The sequence below is a fragment of the Nylanderia fulva genome, unplaced genomic scaffold, assembly GCF_048542155.1.
Source record: "Nylanderia fulva isolate GAGA-0341 unplaced genomic scaffold, ASM4854215v1 Scaffold3, whole genome shotgun sequence".
NCBI lineage: Eukaryota > Metazoa > Arthropoda > Insecta > Hymenoptera > Formicidae > Nylanderia > Nylanderia fulva.
The window spans coordinates 8586694-8610027 of record NW_028190368.1 but is presented as its reverse complement, the minus strand read 5'-3'; the positions used below and the strand labels follow the sequence as shown (position 1 = coordinate 8610027).

The window sequence follows — 23334 nt, the reverse complement described above, 5'->3', positions numbered from 1 at the left end:
GACTCTTACCTGATTAATCGTAAAATATATTTTTTCTTCCTTCTACAAATTTTTATTGCGATAAACTTTACAATATTTTCTTTTCTTATCTTTTCTTTCTCTAAATATTGTTTTCATATTATTTGAACGCGTTTATTTCTAAAACTATGCGCACGCGTAACTTTATTTTTTGATATTTTATTATCCTTACATATGAATATTTGCACATTTTGTTATATCGTTCGCGTTGCGATAACGCGTGTTATTCTCATGAGTCGAAACAAGCAAATGTTTTTTTTATACAATTTTTTTTATTATATTTCGACAAAAGGGAAAATATGTCTCATATAGTCTCGCGGTATCTATTTTCCTACGTAATATTATTGTGCATTTTTATATTTATTTCTTTTTCGTAAAAGAAAGATTTACGAAAATATGTTGCAATGTAATTTAATATTTATTTAAGCATCGTTAATAATATCAGGGCATGCCATTAAAGTTTCGCGCAAATTCCGTATTTGCAGTTATTATGCTCGCGTATGACGTTTCTCGCGAATATGTACTTAGATACATGTGATGGAAAATATTAAATAATAAAATCTCTCTCAACAAGACTAGAATGTTCCATTACCATATTCAAAATATAATTGAATTATGCTACTAGAACGAATCCTGGCGTAATTCTAGTTCAACTTCATGATCGCGCTTGTGCACAGATGTTGCATTGCCATAATTAACACACTGCTAGGACCTTTCCATATAGACAAACGTAGACGGTGTGTGCAAACATTATTATTAAAATAAATATTATCATACATTTTTTTATTACATTATTTTTATATTCAACGTTATTTTATTTAATGAGAACGTAGATATTTGAGAATCGATATTTTATTTATGTCGGGTAGCCGCACACACAATTATACATATATATTTAATAGTTATAAGTAAAATATAATAATAAAATAAAATATAGTGATAAAAATTTAATAATTAAAATAAATAATTATATTTTTAATAAAATTATATGTAATCTTATTTATCGATTGTGCAATTTTTGTTTTGCAGGAAAAATGACAAATATATTTCTCATATAATAAAATTAAATAATTTAGTAGCGCATTTATTTGTGCACTCTCCATTTATCTATTCTTGTTGATAATTTACGTTTCAATCTGTTCTTTTATCGAGGGCTTGCTTACTTTGAAATAGAAACATTCTTACAATAGACTATTGTACGCTGCGGCTATTTTCTTACGGGTATTGTTACTAAACGGCAAATAAAAATAATCGAAGGAAGAGAGGGAGAAGACGTACCGTTCCTTATCACGATCTCTTTGGTAATTTCGTCCCACGTTGTCAATATATAATATTATATATTTTTTATATTTCCGTGGGGGTTTGCGTAAAAAAAAATCATGGGAAAATATCTTTGATATAATCTAGTTAATTGTTCAATCACAATGAATAAGCTAATAAGAGGTATATTTACAGAGGAAATCGTATATGTTTGTATATACTTATCAGGTCTCTCGTTTCCCGAATAGTACACACTTTTCATTAAATAGATGTAGAATAATTCAATTTATATTGTGCAATCTTCTTAATGATCCTTGATGAATTTCTTTATTCGTAAATTATTCGTAAAATTATTCGTAAATTATTTATTTAAAAATGCACAATAATATTCGTATTTCTTTATTCGTAATGTCAAAATGAATGAAAGAAACTGATTTGTTTTTTTCGGAGCAGATCAGTTTTTCGAATTATATACTTTATCATTGATGCTTGTTTATCTTCAATATTTTCTATAGAAAATATAGGTGTAAAGGAAAATTTATAAAATATATTTAATTTTATTATTATTATAAAATATAGATTATATACACAGAGATCATGGTAATCGTGGGACAACATGAAGAATTTTATAAAAGCTTCTCTGATAATTACTACAAAATAAATATTAATATGTACGTAGTAAAATTAATCAAATATATTTTATATCTTATTGTAGTAAATTTAATCAGAGAAACTCATAAAATTTTTCCAATATTGTCCCACGATTACCATAAATTTCAGGGTAAATCTTAAGAGAAAATTCTCTCTGCGTAAAAATTAATAACGTAAAATAATTTGAGGAAAATTTCAATATGAGAATAAATGTTATTTGTCAGATATGACAACAATATAAAATTATAAAAAAAGTCGCATTAAAATAAATGTACAATACTTGTAAACTGTTGATAAAAATGATATCGCCTGTCAATGCTTAATCATTTAGAGAGAAGTGGAACCCTTAAATGTTTAAGGGTGAATACACATCGATGAACGAAATCTCACACATATACTTTATGGATCCTTTCTCCTCTACGAGCAAACGGGGGTTGCGAAAGAAAGAGAGAGAGAGAGAGAGAGAAAGAGAGGGGGATGCTGGGTTCGGAAGGTGTAAGGACACTAAAATCAGTGCGATAGGGCCAAGAAAGATGTTAAGCAGATAGGAAGGTCGCGATAGGCCGAGTCGAGTAGAGAGACCGAGTTGCCGAGTGGAGGTCGAGTCGAGTCGAGTCGGCGGCACCGACCGGCTATAAAAGCCCTCTCGCACCGAGGCGTCGACGTCACACGTCGTTAGCACTCTGGACAGTGAGGAACTCCCGCCGTCGTGCCACCTGTTAAAGGCGCATCCTCTGCACCCTTTCCGAATTGATTCTTCTCATTTCTCGTCTCGCCGAGACGATTTCTCGATCATTCGACCGCTCGATCGAAGTCATCGGCGGCAAAGTCGTTCTTCGCAGAAGACCTTAACGTCCTGCCTTGAGAAAGGAAATTTCATCCCCGTGCGTCGTCCCTTTATTTTTCCGCGAAAGATTCGCGAAGAAAATTCTACGGTCGAGAGGATTCTTCCACGGGCCGGTTCTTCCTCGTCTGGAGTCTCCGCAAATTCAACAAGTAAGTGGCTCCTTTCCTTCGCGTCGCGAATCTAGCTTTTTTTTTTTAACCAAGATGCAATAGCGCCTTCTCGAAAACAATAATCGGTTCAATTTATTTTAACGTTATTTCTTTATTTCTCGACACGCGTATCGGTTCGTTGATCAATTTTGATATGCCGTATACAGTTGTATATATTTGTATACGGTTGTGCAAAGCGAACTTGTACAAATTCATGAGGGATGATCTCGCGTGGCGCGTGAAAACAATTATGACACATGTTTTTAATACTTGTGAATTTCATTGCCAGGGTAACCTTCTTATCATTCGCAGATAACCGATTTAACGTGTCGAAAAGTCAAGGTGACTTTAGAGAAGTTGATTGGCTTTGAAAATAGTTTCATCGCTTCTTGTTAAAAAATTCGGTACCCGCATTATTATACAATTTAATCATAAGTGTCAAAACAAACACGTGTATATATATATATATATATATATATATATATTATATTTACGTATGCTATTTTACAATCGGTTGGTCTGTTCGTTATCGCGTAAAAAATAAAATTTATTTACTCCGATCGATTGCGATAATCCGATAAATCGCGTCATCGTCTATTGTGCAAATTCAACCTTTACACTGTATCGGTATGTTAAGCTGTTCGCCGCGAGTGAAAAGTATTTAGATGATAATTTAGCGTTATGCGCTAATCCTGATTTATGCGAAAATCGAAAACGCGACTCGCGGAGAACAGAACGGTCTATTATTATTTACACACCATTGTGTGTCTCGCTCGTCCCGTCAAGCTGTTTCATTTTGATTAAATTTTCTCTTATACACACGTAGTTTTACTATGTGTATATAGAAGCAGTGAATCACGGCAAATCCGCGTAATAAATATATTATATACAAGCAAGGGCCGGCAAAGGATGCGTTTATGTTCTCGTAATATGTGTAATATATAATATATACATACATATATATATATATATATATATGTATATATCAACCAATTATACTATTGCGATTCAATAATAAACGTCATTACCAATTAATTCGATATATTTAATTGCGCTTATAAGGGGACGACGTGGCTTTTGCACGTAATGATCCGTAAACGCAAAGTGCATTCATTGCACTCGATCAACCGATTTGCTGTAAAATATCGAATTAATAGGAAATAAAACGAATACCCGTCATCTTTACGGATTTTAGGGATGAATTTATATTTATTTCGATATATAATTCCAGTTCTTTTTCACTCAAATATTTACTTACCGTAACATTTCCTGCTCGAGAATTAATTTATTGTTATTTGTTCTCCAAATTGAACCCTCTGATATATAAGCTTAAATGGACCGCCATCTGTTTTCCAAGACTATCTTTATATTTCTTTTATAAAAGAAGACTATATGTATTCCATGTACATTCGGGCAAGAAAAATGTTCATTCAATATTTTATTACTATATCACTGTCGATGCAAAACTTTAACTTAAATGAACACACGAAGAAAAAGACTCGCGTAACATCGTGACACTTTTGTATGATAAAAAAAATTATAAAATATTGTTAAATAATTCTTATTTGATTTAGTAGAAAGATTTCTGTGCAAAACGCAAGTATACAATAAGAATACCGGAGCCGGTAAATTGCAAATTAATATTAATTGCTCATATATATAGTACTAATAATTTTGATTAATTACATTATCATCTAATTATATGTACATCTAGTACGTATATGTAAATGTATATATTATAATAACAAATGGCAACATTAATCAAATTCGATGTATATATTACTATTATATGACAAAATTGCAATTCGGCAATTATATTCGGGAGGTTAGATTGAACAGCTGGCCTGAGGTCGATGAATCATAATCACGAGCGTGCTGTAATTATTTGATAAATGAGATTAAATGCACGGATCGTATAATTCCGCGAGATAAACGTCGCGATATGATAAAACAAGCTTCTCGACGTCATAGTTGTTGCTTTTTTTATTCTCGAACGCGATAGAAATTCAAAGGGGAACAAACCTGCGGCTGTGACTCCGGGTATATACCATACATCGAGTATATATTGGATCCTTCGATATTGCGTCGCGATTTATCCCGGGTTTCGAGATTTATATGTCTCCAGCTTCGTTTCAGAACTCGCTTCACGACTCCATCTCCTTATTATTAGCTATTTCCCGCTCGTACTTTCCGATCCCGTTTTTACGGTACGGTTCGACTCTCTCTTTAAGTCTAGGCTTTTACAGATGTTCCGTTTATCTAGAGAGCCACTTGCTATCATTTATCTAAATCCGCGCCGTGTAATCATGATTCGGTAAATTTGGCGATCGTGATAAATCGAAATCGCGAATTTAATACTTTTATATATTACAACGAAATCAATTGATCGTTGAATATATTCACGGTAAAAAACATTTCGTATTTCTGTTGAAATTATCTTGTGTAGAAATTTTTGTGTTAAAATTTTAACATACTCTTATGTTAATATAACATATTGTCGTTATGTTATTTTGACATTTGTCTGTTGAGTTAATATTCACTATTTTTAAGTGTTAAAACAACACATTTAAATGAAAATGTACGAATTTTTGCTTATATTATATTTTTTTGTGTTATTTTTTCACATATTACGTGTGTTATTTAATTACATAATTGGGACATGTGAAATGTGTTAAATTTAACACAATTTTTTTTACTGTGTTTGACTAATATTTTGAACGTGATTTTATACGAAGGATTGATATATACAATTTAGTCGATTATATTATATATGGTATATATTTGAATTTATTCGTATTTATACGTATTAGTATTTTACAAAGTAGATTAAAGTGCAAAATGTTACATTAATCAAATTACTTGCAATTACATGGAATTTAATTATAAAATATAAACATTATTTGCGCCAGAATAAAAGTGTGCACTCACTGCACGTGTTTTATCGTTACAATATATCACGCGGAGAAGAAAAAAATTATAATAAGATTTACAAAAAAAGGACTTAGCTGATTGTTCGATCAAACTTTATGACAGTTTAGCGATACCAATAAGAAAGTTTATCCCCGTGTGATTTGTAACTGGATATTGTGAGCTTAGCAACTTTTCTTAATAGAGCAAAAATGCAGCGATATTTAACGAGAGAGATTTATCCGAGTCAAATAATTTTCGTTGGTTCCATAATATGTGTATGAAACTTTTTACAGAGTTTATAATTAAAAATAATTGACAGGTAGTTTTTTGTGTCACGTATATATTTTATTATACATCATTTTTTTCTCTTTCGAAACAGACAAACGAAAATATACATCATATATCATACTTATAATTTTATCTTATCAAATTATATAAATTATTAAACGACTCTATATATTTATTATTTAATGTTATATAATATAAATATCATTCAATGCTTTTATCAGCTGCTTGACTTGTATGACGTTTCTTATAGCCTTATATGCTATAATAATTTCGAAGCTAGCGATGACACATTGAAAAGTATCAAGTTTGTAGAGAGTTAAAATTTTCAGCTATCAAAGTTAATCAATCGAGTGAAATTATGTACGATTATCGGTCTTTTTCATTGAAATTTGACAAGTTAATTTTCCTATAGGCTGCGTCGCGGCGAATTGGACGCAACTCGTGGGGCATCCAATATTGCCGGCAATTCGTGTAATCGTCGGCGCGAGTGACATTTTGAAACGAGCGCGTTATTCTGTATCGCGGCGTTAATCAAATTACTTTGCCGGCGCTGCGCCTATGAATGACAATCCACGATTACTCTCTTTTTCTCTCGTTTAAAGTTTCGAGCACGTTAAACCGATCGATTTCATCCCGTTCGACATGTACGAGTAGATAACCTCGCGCAAACCTCTCGAGTAATCGTGCGAAAAATACCGCGCGATTGTTCCGCGTTTGACAATGTGCCCGGTTCTGACAGCTCGCGGACATTTAACACAAAATCATTCTCTCTCCCTCTCTCGTCTTAATTCTCTCACGCTGAACAAAAATTGTATTCTCCACGCGCTTTAAGAATTTTCCCATTTTATTTTTAGAATACCCAAATAGAGATTTTATCTGGAAATAATCAGGCTCCATATATTCTTTTAAAAATATTTCTGGAATCCAAGTGAAAAATCTAACTAGAACCTGTGTAAAGTTTGGGGCGCCTAAATCGTACAGGCCCTATCGCAGAATCCGGGTGAGCTCAAGATTACGCCCAGAATTTGTAGAAAAATTATTTCGAGTCTAATTGGGACCTATAATTTTTTTAAATATTTGGTTTATTTGTATTATAATTATTTCTATAAGCTAGATTATTCAATCTTGGCCCCATATATAGTCTCATATTTATTCTAATTTGGGAGAAATATGTCAGTGCCAATCTTGAACCCACGCAGATTTTTCCGATTATTTTTTTATAAAATAAAAGTAAATTAAAGGTAAAATAAAGGTAAATTTCTAGGGTGTATTCTGGACTTAGACAGATATTTCAAACTGGATTTTTTTACCTAGGCCCTGTATTTAATCTCGACAAATCGAGGTAGACTTCTACCTGGATAGCCTGTCCTAAAATAGACGTCAAAAAGGACACTCTTACCTTAAGAGAGAAATCTTGTCAAAATTAATATCATCTATATTCTATATAGTTCCCTAATTTATAAAAATGTATGCATACTATAATAATTTTGTAAAGCATGATGACTGAAAGATATATATATGAATTTTTATACCTACATCCGTTTTGCAAAAAGTTTAATAGAAAGAAGGATTTTACAGTATATATAATTCTTTCATTTCAAGAGTGCAATTTTTTGGTGGCAATTTTACTTCCCATATAAAACATATATTTTATAACGTGCGTTATTCAAAATGTAATGTGAATCTTTCATTTCTCTCAAATGTTGAATTACTTCGAACCTTTGAGTGTCGGCGAAAAACTAATTTTCGTACGAATTAAAGTATATCTTTTATGGTGACTTCCCTTAATTATTACATGTCGAAATGAAACAATTATAAATTCTTTTGTGAAACTGCGTACTCTGTGGAATGTTTGCGAATTTTCGAGCATAAATAAATTTGCAAAATTACCCCAGAAAATAATGAGAATGCTTTTTTTTGTGAAAATGTTTGCAAAATTGTCTCAGAGAGAATGATCGAAAAGCGACATTTTGCGTAACAGAGTGCAATCGTTTTCTATATGTCTATTATTTATTGTATAATAAATGAGACAATATTTCGTATAACTAATGCACATGCGCACTTTCGTTGACATTTGCCTGGAAAGCATTATTCCTTTAGAAACGTTACATTAAATTCATTCGTGAATCCGCTTCAATTCGCACGACACACTTGTAAAACTCAATGGGCGATGAAACATTATGCTGCTAGATTTACACGTTGTTCCAATATCTAACAAACAGGATGTCTAGCGTCCACAGGGGTATAAAGCTTTAATCTGGATTCTCATTCGTTCTCGCGGATGATATTGCATCGAACTAGGGATAGTCGCGCAACTCAAGACGAGCTTTGAGTTTCTCTGTTTGAGATGCATAGTGCTTTCTCCCTCTCTCTCTTTCATCGTTCTCGCATCATCCGAGAGTATCTCATGAATGTGAAGATTAGTTTGATATCTTTTGCCTGAGTGTATACGACAATCTATTTATAGTTTCGATGACTCTTTTTGCGCGATTCTCTCTTTCTCTCTGTCGTATGCTATATACGCACTTACATTCACACTTTCCTCAAACATTTCCTTGAAATGTTACATTAAATTCACAGTAAATCCATTTCAATTCGTAGCGCCGCTCTCTAAAAGTCAATGAGCGGCGTATAAAGATATATATAAAATAAATTTAAATACGTAATATCCCAGGTAGTAAACTGAAGTCATTAAACGCACAGAATGACGTCATTTTGACGTTTAATGACATCAGTTTGCTATCTAGGATGTGCATTCTCTCTTCCGGTCGTTGCTTCAAGGAAAAAAATTGCAAGAGCATTGAAAATTTGAAAAAAAGTTAATCAAAGGTATATTGTAAGAATATATGTAACAGAGTTACAAAATGTTTAGCTTCTCGAGAAATAATAAAAGAACATCAGGAAAAAATATTCAAATATTTAAATTAATAATCAAATATTTAATTAAATATATATAAATAATAATATGAATTAATATATGAAAAATATTTAATTCAGACACAATTTTTCTCCGTTGAGCCACCAAAGTGCAAAAATTACATTGAGATTCGGAGCGCTATTAAGCGCTTTATATATGTATAATTCGAATCTACCGAATTCGCGCGTCCAGAAGAGGTGCATAATTAAGCCGCCGCAACATATTAAGGCTAATAACCGCATAGATCATCAGCGTTCGGCTAACTGATTTTCCACACGTATTACATTGAATCCGTGGTAAATTCGGTTCAAGTAATTCGAATGGATGAATGCATAAGTTTAATCAGCATTATCATTAATAACGTAACGCCTCGATAAACAGTATCAATTTTGATGACATGAAAAATCGAAAGTAATTTGTAAAAATATTTATTTAATTAATTAATTCATTTATTTTATTATTGTACACATTGAAGTACATATATATATATATAAGATGTAATATTGACCTAATTTTCATCATCCAATTCATATGTCTATTTATCTGTAAGCAGAATGAAAGATTCAGAAAATTTTTATTTTTATTGTTGTATTATATACTTAATAAAATTCGGAGAAATAGAAACAAATATATTTTCAAGACACGGCGATTGATATATTTTCGCGGAAATGTGACTTGTACAACTCTGTCGATAGTAGCATTTTTGAAGATATTTTTGATTATAGGATTCTTTCTAATCTGTAATCGTAGAATGCACAAGAGGCTTTGTGCGTAATCGTAAATTGTAACGAAACAGAGAAACGTCAAAATAGCCGATACTGTTGTTGATAAAAAGTGGAAGTAATTTTTTTTCTTTTTTTTTTTACAAGTGAAAGAACAAAACGCATTTTTTATTTTAAACGAGTAATTCTTTGCTCTTCCTAAAAAACGCGTTCCGGAACGTAGGTATTATATTTATTATACTCTTTACAGACCTTTCATTTACAGAAACAAACGCACTTTTCGACTTTAAACGTACATGCTTTAGTATTTTCGTCGAGGTCTTTTTTTAAGACGCGTGTCTCGTATAAATAAGAGGGACATTCGCGTTCTAGTTTGTATAAAGTAGAGCTTTTCATATCGCTGTTAGCAATTGTTATCTCGCGACGAATGTCGCGTTGTCGTCGATCGATTTTTGTCACTAACGATTTCGTCGTCGGCGATATGTAATTAGAACAAGCGTGCACATTCCGGGTCAGAAATGGGGTCTCAACATATGAATTTACATTTATATCGGGACACTTCTGTAAGCAAAATAACATATTAAATTGAAAGAAACGCGCGAGCTTTCAAATAAATTTGACGTTAATTGTGCGAAATTATATATGATCCCACGCAGTCGCGCCGAATTATAAACGGTCATCGGACGCGTCCCGAATTTATGTAGGCGTGTTGAGAATCATGTGTCGAGACAACACCGACTGACCCCGTGTGTACCACAATGGGTACCACGTGGTACTATTACGCAGATTTATCGCGGATAATACGAATCGGCGGCGCGACGACACGACGCTATGGTTGCCTCGGAGGCGGAGGAGACGGAAAAAGAATCGGCGGCGACGATAAACGATAAAAGTGTGTAAAATTAGAAGCAATTACTACACCGAAGGCTGACGCTGGCGCTACTAAAGCTGGCGCTTGGCGCAGCTTTATCTGCCTAACCGGCGCCGCGAAGAGCTCAAATCGCGCTATCGCGACGCTTATATATGAATATGTATATATATATGCGCTCTCTCCTATCTCTAGAAGTAACTTTCGCAGTGTCATCGACGAACGCTCTACTCTACGATATAATGACAAGTTCAATACCATAGCTCCCATCGGAAACGCTTACGTGCAAGGTACGATCGCGTATCAGGATTGAGAGGATCCTTAACATTATCCTGTTTTATCGAAAAACAAAGTTGGAACCTATCGAGTTTATTTTAGAAAAATATTTCTAATTTTTAATTTTTTTTATTTTTATATATAATCAATAGATTCCAACTTTGTTTCTATGTATATACTTTATTTAATCGTGAAAAAGATTTATTATTCTATTCAACTATAAGCATATATAAAGCGCATATAAAAAGAAAAGGGTGCGCAAAAAATGATGTTTTATCGGTTAAACATTGTTTCTTTTTATTGATTGAATAGAATAATAAATGCATATATGCAAAAACAAGGTGCGAACCTACCTATTTTAGTTAAAAACAAAACATTTTTTAATTAAAAAATTAAAAATTTATTTTTGTTTTAAATATTAAATTGGTAGGTTCGCGTTTTGTTTCTATATATGTATTGTATTTCAGTCGTGGAAAAGCATTTATTATTCTATTCAACTAATAAAAAGAAAAGGGTGCGCGAAAATAATGTTTGATCAATAAAAGATGGCGTTTAGGATCTCTTTAAAATCGATTCTTATTTGCGAATCTCGTATCACGCTCATACTTGGCGATTACCTAATTTTATGTACGCATTTCTGAAAAAAAGTATTTTCTACGAAAGTATCGGAAGATATATATATATATAGTAATTTAATAGTATTACATAAACAGAGAGAGAGAGAGAGAGAGAGAGAGAGAGAAGGAGAGATAAATCATTGATAAAATATAGAAATTAAATTTTTGGAAATTATTTATCTTAAAATTATATAATATTATATGTGTATTTTTATGTGACACATCAATTCCCAATTATTTTGGTAAATATCGTGACTTTATATTAGCGAAATAAAGAGTTATTAATTGCGACGATACCAATTTTAACTAGATTCTTTTCTTGAAGAATGTACGCTCCATTATCTATTACTTATCCTTATTTGCTGGCGTCGCTATTGAATCATTATTGCAAAGTGATTGAGTTGGCTACGTCAATTGGATAATGATCTCAGAGAACCTTATCGTTCACTGAACACTAGTTAATGATCAGTCTAATAACAGCGTAACGCTCTAAAGAGGATAAATTTGTATTCGACGTTAGCCTTTCACTTTCTTACTCCAACATTTCAGTGAAATTATAACCGGGAAATTTTAACAGATTGTTGTCTAAATTTTACAATCGTAATATATTTCTCAAAAGCATTTATTTTTAACATATACAGGGTGTCCGGTAACTAACGGACCAATGATTAAGGGCGGATTCTCTGGCCAATTTGGAGACGATTTTTCCTTAGCAAAAATGTTGAGAAGTCAATAATTTTCGAGTTATAAGCGATTGAAAAAAATGGGTTTTTTGAAAACTAAACGTTTTGGAGTTAAAAGTCTAACATAATTACATTCTTCAGTTAATTTCAGGTAGAGTTTACTATAATAAAATTTTAATTTGAGGCTTAGTTATAAAGATACATAATGACAAATATTGAAAAGTTGTAAAAAATGATGACCTTTTTCGACATTTTTGCTGAGGAAAAATCGTTCCCAAATTGACCAAAAAATCCATTTGTAATCGTTGGTCCGTTAGTTACCGGACATCCTGTACAGATATTTCTTTATATAAAATAAATATAAATATACGCAAGTTGACTCGGCTCTATCCCATTTTTTACAGTTTTATTCAATTATTTTTCTTAATAAGATTTTTTTAACAGATTGCTTTTTTATTTATAATTTAATAAAAGTATCAGTAAAAATACAAAAATTGACAATTTAATTAACTTAAAAGTTTGACTAACAAAATCATTATTTTAAGCAAAATAACGGTGAAAATATAAAAATTAACAATTTAATTAACTTGAAATATTGACTACCGAAATCAACGAAAAATTTAGCGTATTTAAAAACATGGATTTTTTTCTCTTCTACCATACACAGTGTTAACGTGAATTTATATTGTCATCTTCGCCTACGCGTATCTTTTCCAAGACATTGTAAACTCTTTCTCTTCTACTGCGTACTTGCAAGAGAAGCGACTTGGCTCGCCTATTAAGGCTGATGATAAAAAGATTTTATCGGCCATTGGAGGGAAAATGCGTGAAAAATTGGCGTCGTATAATCGCAAATCGGACCGCGATGTTGAACGTACAATGCTAAAGCGATCGCTCATTCTTATCACTTTTCGAGGCGAATCGTTTTGCGTCATGGGAATGAAGTGTACATACCTATCTGTACTACCTACGTGTAATATGTTGGCATATATATGTATACACATGTAATGCCGCTGTGTTAACAGATAATCGATATGGAAATGATCACGAGCGCATTTCATCGAATTGAAGGCGCGTAGCGAACGGATTTTATCGTGATTCTACCTCGATTGCTATTACGATGCATCAACTTCCGTGCCTGGGGGAATCAAGAGAGAGAGAGAGAGAGAGAGATGCAGATGCAAAATTTGCGATATAAATAAGCTCCTTTTTTCCCCGAATACCTCGATATTTAATACTTCGCGTTTAATCTCCTTTCGTAAAGGACAGAATTGCATTCCTCACGCGATATTGAGAAAAAACATATCTCTTAATTTGTTGTAAATTGTTTGAGCCGCTGTGCAGCTGATGAATTAATCGCACGCTTGCTCAATATTGCATCGTAATGTAATATACAATCGAGCGTCTCTTTTTTTTCATTCTCTCTTTACTCGATTGTGCAATGAAGAAAAAGTATAAGAAAAGATATGACAGAAATGTTGACAATATTTCAGGTTCCTTTGTGTGTGTGTGTGTGTGTGTATATTTGTTTTATTCTATCAATTTTCTCTAATCTCTTTTTAGCGGAAGTTTAAAGTTAAGAATGCCATTTTTCAATTCTCGAAATATATAACGTGGAATATTTCTGCAGGCGAGCTAAACTTGTTGTAAAATCAAGAATTTGCAAAAAATTTGCAAAGTAACTCTCTTTCTCGAAACTTGATCCTGGCCGACAGTCCTTAGGTATTTCTTTTTTAGTTGCTTTTATTTAATGCAAGCTTAATTAACGCGCTTCGGCATCCATAGATCAGGAAACCCGAGACGGCGACGTGATGAAAATAATTTGAAAACAAACAGGGCTCGTTTACTTTGTCGCGTGTCCGGTTATAGATGATCGTCAACCTGTGGCATAGGGTTGCATCCTGATTGCTTTGTACATTTTTCAGCGGCGCACAATTCACCCCCTCAATTTTCCTTTCGAGTATCTCTCATCATATATATACAGGATGTTCCAACCGTACCATCTATTTATAGGAGGCTCCCAAGATTATTTGGAGACGATTTTTCCTCAGCGAAAATGTCGAGGAAGCTCATCATTTTTTGAATGTTTTTTTTTTTAATTAATTTAATTTTAAAATTTCTTGGAATGAAAACTGAACAATCTCATTCCAAAAGAGATGGAAAAGAGTGAAATCTCACTCTTTTGGAATGAAATTATTCAGTTTTCACTCCAAGAAATTTAGAGGCTTAGTTACAAAGATACATGACGTACACTCATTCCAAAAGAGTGGAATCTCTTTTGGAGTAAAGTTCCACTATTTTGGAATAAGATTGTTCAGTTTTTTCAATCCAAGAAATTTAGAGAGTACATTAGTTACAAAGATACATGACGTACACTCATTCCAAAAGAGTGAAATTTTACTCCAAAAGAGTGGAATCTCTTTTGGAGTAAAGTTCCACTATTTTGGAATAAGATTGTTCAGTTTTTTCACTCCAAGACATTTAGAGAGTAAATTAAAATTCTATTAAAGCAAACTTTACCTGAAACTAGCTAAAAAATGTAATCTTGTTAATAATCAAGACTTAGTTTCCAAAAAAGCTTTTATTTTCAATCGTTTATAATTATTAGTGCCTGGACATTTTCGAATGGTCTGAGACACCCTGTATAGAATGCAGGCATACTTGGTGTGTTTTTCTTCGAACAGGGAAACGCGAATCGAGTTACTGCCTCTTAAGGTTTCGTTTCGATGCAGACGGTGAATGAGGTATATACGAGCGAGCATTGGGATAAATACCGGAACGAGATTGATTGATTCGTGTGCGTCGAAGGATACCGAGAGAAAGAGAGAGAGAAGAAAAATTTATTATGTCGTAGGAAGTCGTAGGAAAACACTATACGTGGGTCCCATGTGGCTTGATTCCGCTCTCTTGCAACGACAATTTCCTCGATAACGGCCAAACAAATGCTCCGAGTTACGTGATATTAGCACGAGAAATTGCTTCCAATTATTGTGTACGAGAACGCATTTTATTCCTGCTGCTTATTGCGTGTGGGAACGGAATCTGTACATCAGAAAATTCGAATAAAATTAATCCACATATGCATATAGAAAAATACTTGCTCGCGCGTATCTAGATTATTGCAATTATTTATTTGGTGAGAAATATATAATATAAATATAAAACTTGGCAAAATTGATTTCGACGTAAGTAGCAATTTTATTTAATTCTTTCACAAAAGTATTTAATTCTTTAGTGAAAGAATTAAATAAAATTGCTAATTACGTCGAAATCAAGTTTGTCAAGTTTATTTTCACCACTAGCGTCCAATATTAATTTTGATTGATAAATATAAAATATATATGGTTATATTTATTATACAGGGTGTTAAAAAATTAGACCGACAAGGTTTAAAGGGAGAAAAAAGATTTTGAAATAAACCTGTTTTATCAAGGAGACTAACGCTGTTCTGTTTTCTTGACAAATCGATCATTTTTTTGCACTCTTTTTTTATCGATTGAATAGAATAATAAATGCTTTTCTACGACTAAAGTACATATAGAATCAAAGTTGGAACCTATCGATTTTGCGTTAAAAACAAAAAGAATTAAAATTTTTCTTTCTTTCTATATGTACTTTAATCGTGGAAAAGCATTTATTATTCTATTGAACCAATAAAAAAAAGGATACAAATAATGATTGTTTTGTCGGTAAAACAAGACGGCATTAGAATACCCTTAATACTATTTTTCTCTACAACGTTTAGTTTCAATACTATATGTATAATATGAGATGAGTTTGTGATTTTTTATAGTTTGCCATTTTTGTATTGAAGTTAATGGAATTTTCGAGTATTTACTGTAAAAAAAGTGAATTACTTTTATGTAAGTATTTGTTCCGTGTTCAATATTAAAATACAATTTAATTTTTCCATTTATATGTTTGTTTATTGTTTTACGTTACAAACTCCTACTTCATACCATGTATAGTATAAAACTAAAAACGTCATAGGAAAAATATTTATTTTTAAGTCTTCGATTTTCATTTCAAATTTGTCGATCTAATTTTTTAATATCTTGCATTATATATAAAGCGATATATAAATAATATAGGAAATAATATATAAAATAGTTTATGAAAATACTTGTAATTGAATAAGCTGGAATAAGGTGGAAAAGAAGGAACGAAGAACAGTGTTTTTTCGAGGAAATCTTTCCAAAAGCTGTGTTTAACACTTGATTGTGGATTTGGCATTTAATCGAAGGACAATTTTAATCTGACACAATGAGAAGCGTCATTATTTAATTTTTCATTACTTTCTATTTATTGGAATCCAATAATCCATCGATTGTTATACAAAGCGAACACGTTTCCTGTGAAAAATTTTACTGGATTTATTATTTTGTAGGATACAAGCAAGTCAAGATATAATGCAAACGAAGAATATAGAACTTTGACATATTATTTAACATAAATTATGATTTAACATTTGACGTTTTTCTACATTTTACTCGAGGTTTCTGGTTTTGACTATAAAAGAAAAGGTAATTTAACTCGCTATTGTATTTATACATGCATAATCCATTTCTTTACACGAGCATCACTTATTTCAAAAGATGTATTATACTAAATGTTAATATTAACATTTAGTAATCACTCAACATTCATATAATATTACGATTAGATTAATATTATATTATAATAATATACACGTTTAAGTCTTATCTATTGATTTTAATACACCTTTGACTAAAATCGCAAAATTTTATCGGAGTTTTACTTCGCAAAATACATAATTAATATAATATTACGATTAGATTAATAAATTCTATCGGAGCTGAAGAAAATTTACTTTGCAAAATACATAATTAATATAATATTACGATTAGATTAATATTATGTTACAATTATACGCGTTTAAGTCTTATCTATTTGATTTTAATATGTATATACCTCTGATTAAATCGTAAAATTGTATCGGAGCTTAAAAAAATTTACTTTACAAAAACGAAATTTGCGGGGGGACTTTTATGTAATAATATGTAAAAAATGGTAAAAATTTGTAAAGAATGTTTAAACCCAGCCGTCGCATTTCATGAAATATTCATTATTACAGCGACTAAATATAAAGCGCCATTATCTCTTTTGTCTTTCGGTGACATACTCACCGCATTACCGTCCCGTTCACCTCAACAGCTGACTCTGAGTACCTTTGTCTCACGGCCGGTTAAAGCCGGTGACGTTTATCTTCCCGAGAGCGCGGTCAGGCGCGCGCGGAATTTTGCGTCACGCGAAAGGTATAATATCAGACGGATATATGCTTTATCTTTATAGTTTAACCGCGTGGGCCATTCAACGTTTTAGACCCCGATTCAGAGCCGCCATCCTTGTGTGTCAACCAACTTCGCTCTGTTAACAAACTTTGTTAACATTCGCGGATCATGGAAACTCCGCCTAGCTGTCAACTTTTCGAAGCCGCGCGAACCGAGCTTCCCCTTTAATAATTAGTTGAAAACTTTCGCGCTTCCGCGACGTTAATTTTTTGTTATTTATGACGTGATATGATAGCAACTCGACTGCGGTTTTATATCTCGGATCGATCGAAGAAAACTTATTAATCCAGTTCGGCTGATATTTCTCTCAGACTTCGGGGAAAACTGTCAGGTTGACTTAATTCCGTCTCGTCTTTCGATGAGTCGCGAAAGACAAGTTCGGTGACGATGGAGCCTAGATTTTCTTTTTCACTCGGATAGTGAATTTTCATTCGAGTCCGTCATTTATATCGAAATTTACAGAGTCAAAGACGTTTTATTTACAACCGACTATTCTTTCTCGAATAATACGCTAATCAATTTTTTTCATTTTATTTTTAATTAGATTCTTTATTACCGCCAGTCAAAAATTAAAGGAATAAATATTTTTCAACCAATACTGGCAAATTCTTTGTCAAATAAACGTCTCTCACGACGTTTCCATAATTCAAGTGGTCTATGAAAAGGACCAAAATTATGGTCGAAACGTCGTGAGATTTATTTAACAAAGAATTTGCTAATATTAGTTGAAAAATATTAATTTTTTAAATTTTCATTTCGATTATATTTTTAACGAATACGAATCTGAATCGCGAATCTCTTCCTCGACGAGTGAGTTACATATAAGGTGAGAAATAAATTCGAATCTTGTACTTGTAAATCATACTTATAGGAGTCGTACGCGTTGTACGACAAGAAGGGAGAAAAGGACGAGGAAAAAAAAAATAGGGCGGATGAAAAATGAGTCAAGGGTGTCTCGAAGAAGGTGTCGGCTAAATTAAATTTGGTCACGTGCGACAGAGGGTGACCGCATCGCTGCTCATTAAAGCAATGCTCCGGAATTAAAACGCGGCAGCGTCGTAGCGCCGATTAAATGATGAATGAACCAAGTGCCCTTTGTAAAAAAGAACTACTTCGCTCAATGGATCTTTAATGCGCGAATCGTGACGCGCGATAAACCACGAGCTTGCACAGTTTAGTCAATGTTATTTGAGACGTTGTAAGTTGCATGTATGTATTTTTCTTCATAAAAGAAAATTTAAAGTCATTACTATTATTTCGAAATTTAATTAAATATGTATACCAATTTGTTAACACACTTTAACAAGTTTAAACTTTTAATAATGCTTTAATAATATTACTTGTTATTATCAATAACATTGTAATATTATTATAATTAAGATAGCAAACTATATATATATATATATATATATATATATATATATATATACACATGATTATTAATTACTTGCGAAGAATATTCAATACTGAGTTTATGGAAGAGAGAGAGAGAGAGAGAGAGAGAGAGAGAGATTGTTTTTATCTTTGAAAAATATAATTTCTTACTTTAAAACAATTTTTTTGTAGGGAAAGATTCTCTAATAAAAATGTAATAATCGTATTAAAAGATTACGAATATCTTGATCGGAATGTAAAATGGTGATTACGCGAAGTTAAGTGATATCACATAATAGCAATTAAGCGATATCTTTATATATAATATTATAGAGTAGATTTTATTGAAAACAATTATCTGTAAATTATAAATACGTCATTCGCGCGTGAGTACATTAGGTAACAAACGACATGTCATCGTGCTATTATTTTAATTTAAATAATGTCCCATCGACATTTGAATAAGTCTGCTATTTTTTAGTACATCCCACGCTACATTGAACGATTCGCCTCTAGCCTTTTTCCCTTGGTTTACATTAATTAATTCGTTCGCTCAACTAACTCTCGCATCATCTACTTTTGTGTTTTAATTAAGGAAATAAGGAACAAAAATCCTTCTTATCGAGAGATAACTCTCATGTGAGAGATGTATCCTCATAAAAATATTTTTTTATATAATGTTGTAATAATGCATTTGTTAAATTTGATATTTGGACATATAACGTAATTATATTCCTTATATTTTTTTCTGCAAATTATCCTGTTAGTATGTCGACGAAATAAATACACACATGTCTCCCAGAGTTGATTTTAAATATATTTTTATATACAGTTAATACATACGCATTCGAAATGACAGTTACATAAATATTCTTGTTCATTTTAATGTTACGAAAATACAGACACATACATACGAATATAAAATGCAAATAAAAGCGCGGCGACACGTAGCTGCATTAAAATCTCGCAAGATTATCTGATTTCACGGTGTTGAAGTTCTCAAAATACTACGTGACCATATTGTTTAATCTTGCTCGTATTGTCCGTACAATCCGTTTTTGTCATGTTTAAAATATTGCATTTATTTAGATACCATGAAATAGTCTAAGTATTGTCTCGGTTACGTTAGTAAAATCTGAAATAAAAAATTTAAAGTCGAAGAATTCGAATAGAAAATTTTAAGTCAAAGAATTCAAAATAAAAAATTTAAAGTCGAAGAATTTTAAACGACGGCGCAAAGTCTGCATTATGTAAATGATTTTCTTTCTCGAGTAACATTTGAATATTTTAGAAAAAAGTTGGGTACGTAAGATGAGAGACTTACGATACTTGACAGAAACTCTTATTTTGTAAAAGATAGAACTGTTTGCAGAGAGTAAAATTCTAACAGATATCCGATTTCTTTTACGAAGAGATTTTTAACACAATTTTTAAATTTTTTTTTAAATTTATTTTTTATTCGGTCATCTCAATAAATTATTTATTCGTAATCAAATTTTCATATTTTAATTTTCTCATTCGAAATTTGGAAATAATTGTTTCTTATTAAAAAAAATGAATCGCTTAAAAGTATTCCGATTTTACCTCATAATATTTGTCATTTTTCCTTTTTAAATCGTATATCGAAGAACTTGTTGACTCCTTTCATACATCCACGTGACTAGAATTTTCTTTTTCTTGGAATTTCACGATAACAGTTAATAATCTTGAAAATTGTTTCTTATATAATCCACATTCATAGAATGATCGTTTATCCATCTAACATGACATTTATTACTGCAAATCATATCTCGTCGTCAAAAATCGCTCACTCTTCTGTGGCTTGATAAAAAAATATTTAATTTTATAAAATAAACATGTTTTATAAACAATATATCCAATACCCCGATAATTCTCGAATCCTCGAAAATTGCAAATATTTATTTATTTGCATTTCCGGTTGTTGATATAAAATTAAAAGGCGCAACACGTGTAATTCACTAAAATTTTGATCCATTATATTCGGGAGAGAAGGATATATTTCTGCTATACGATTCACTCGTCGTCGTAATTAGAAAATGAAGTATTCAATGAACCGAATCCTTTCGCCAGAATAATTTTCAACATCGAAGTATCTCTTCGAGAGAGAGAGAGAGAGAGAGAGAGAGAGAGAGAGAGAGAGAGAGAGAGAGAGAGCAAAGACGCGATGTTTCATCTGCATAGTTATAGGTATATTTCCTCGTCGCATATACAGGGTGTATCATAAGTCACGCCGCATTTTTGGGGAATAAATTCGTCAAGTCATCAAAATAAGTCAAAAATAAAGAATGACAAAATTACGTTTGAGCCTTCTTTAAAGAGTTGCAATCAAAATAATGTGTTAATAATATATGTAACATAATAATTTAATTAATTAATTTATTTATTTATTAAATTAGTTAATTTATGTGTTATGGTTTTCAACTTAAATAAAACTAAATTTTTCGATTATTTGATTGTAACTTTTGAAAGAAGGCTCAAACGTAATTTTGTCATTCTTTATTTTTGACTTATTGTGACTCGATACACTCTGTATATTAGAGAGAAAGAGACTAATAATTCAATCCGATATATCAAACGTGGATGATTCGCGTAGGTAGGTATCAGTGTAAACGAATTATTCCGCATCGACGACGCTGTTTACCGATGTCAGCTCGGAGGGGAAAAAAGAGAGAACGAGCTTCTTTCTCCTTCGCATTCGATAAACGAGCTGTCGGAGTATTACGCAAAATTACAGATTATCGAGAGAGATTGATGAGACTTGTAATTGACTCGTAATTACGGCAAGGAGATTAACGAAAAAAATGTATTCGAGTGAATCAAAACAAATGAAAATTATCGCGCTTAAATGATTAATTGCTCCATTCGCTGCGCTGATCAAGAGGCGATTCATGATCGCGATCTGTAGATTATACATACATATATATATATATATATATTTAGAATTTTTCTATTTATAAATTCGTTCGGAGAGCACGTCGGATAAAATCAAATTGTACAATTGTGGACGGAAGCCGCAACTTTTCACAGAGAAAATTTTTTTTAGAATTTATCCTGAAAATCAATATGTGCGACAATATTATATCTGGAAAAATTTTATAAGAGTTTCATGCACTGATTAATATTTTTATCAATAAAAAATATTAATCTATATATACAATAAGAAATAAAATAAGTTTGATTAATTTTTTATAGCAAAATTTACTATGTACATATTAATATTTTTTATTATGATATTAACCAGAGAAACTCTTATAAAATATTGTTTCGACAATACCATATTGTCCCACGATTACCATGATTTTCAAAGTAAATTCTAAGATAAAATTCTATCCGTCTTACATTAATGCTGCTCGAATGATGTAACCTTAGTTTGAATAATTTTATATTTTTTTTATTTATTACTTTTTGCTCGTTTGACAGCTTAAAGCGCGAAATAAATACACGTCGGACTAGAAATTTACTCGTTCTACTTGCGATTGGCGATGGCGCGCGCTGCTTATTTCAACGAAAAATTCGATGGATCGATGGTATACGTCACGATACGCGATATTTTTATGAAATACTAACACAATATCGTAATAAAATTTATACACGAGATTTCGTCGAAAAATGAAGAATAGTATCGTTATATCACGATTTTGTATAGATATACATGTAAGCTTTTTGAATACTTGGTGCGAATTCTCTATGAAAAATCTAAAAAAAAAAAGAATAAATCAGCTGTTCGACAATAATATAATATAGGATATTTTCAGCGTTGCAAGCTGACTGCGGTCTTAAATTATTTGTTGCAAAGGTATATTTTTAGATTCGTTTTTCTCGTATAGAACGTAACGACGTATAATTGAAAACCCGAAGCAAAGACACGAATTGCGTCTCTTATGCGTTCACCTAAATTTCTCTCCTTTTTTTCTCTGTAAAAAAACCATTAGTCAGAATATGACGTCATTGCGGCACAATTGCGTATTAAACCTCGGATACGGAATTTGTTTTGTTGCAATTAATTGCTCGAAATGATCGAGTGGTCGGGGAAGCACATATATTAATGTGTGTGTAATTAGTTAAATAATTAAAATATATATATAATAAATGTAATAGAATATATAATTATAAATATCATATGTATATATTTGTTTATTTCTTTTAATAGATTATCCGGCGTATTTGCGAAGAAACGGTCTCGTTACAAACTTATTTGCACAGAGAATGAAATTTCTACCTTCATCGTTGCTTGTCCCACGTAGCTTTTTCTTGCCTTATTTATTCTTTAACGAAACAAAAAATAAATTGAGAATACAGAGAGAGACGATCGCGAGCTATAAATGGGAGTATTATTACGCGGACCGACTTTGCATAGATGTTTGCATCGTTTGCATAGATTTCTAGGATTCTCTCGGGCAAGTTACATTATGTATACAGGT

The 23334-nt window shown here is 31.9% G+C and overlaps 1 protein-coding gene across 1 annotated transcript in view; it reads left to right on the top strand.

Moving 5' to 3' along the window:
* Positions 1-2578: 2578 nt before the first annotated feature.
* Positions 2579-23334, top strand: part of Dh44 (corticotropin-releasing diuretic hormone 44) — a 33687-nt gene continuing 12931 nt past the window's right edge. The window contains exon 1 of the mRNA XM_029316906.2: positions 2579-2925. The gene's annotated coding sequence lies outside the window, so the exon portion shown is untranslated. The remainder of the gene's footprint in view (positions 2926-23334) is intronic.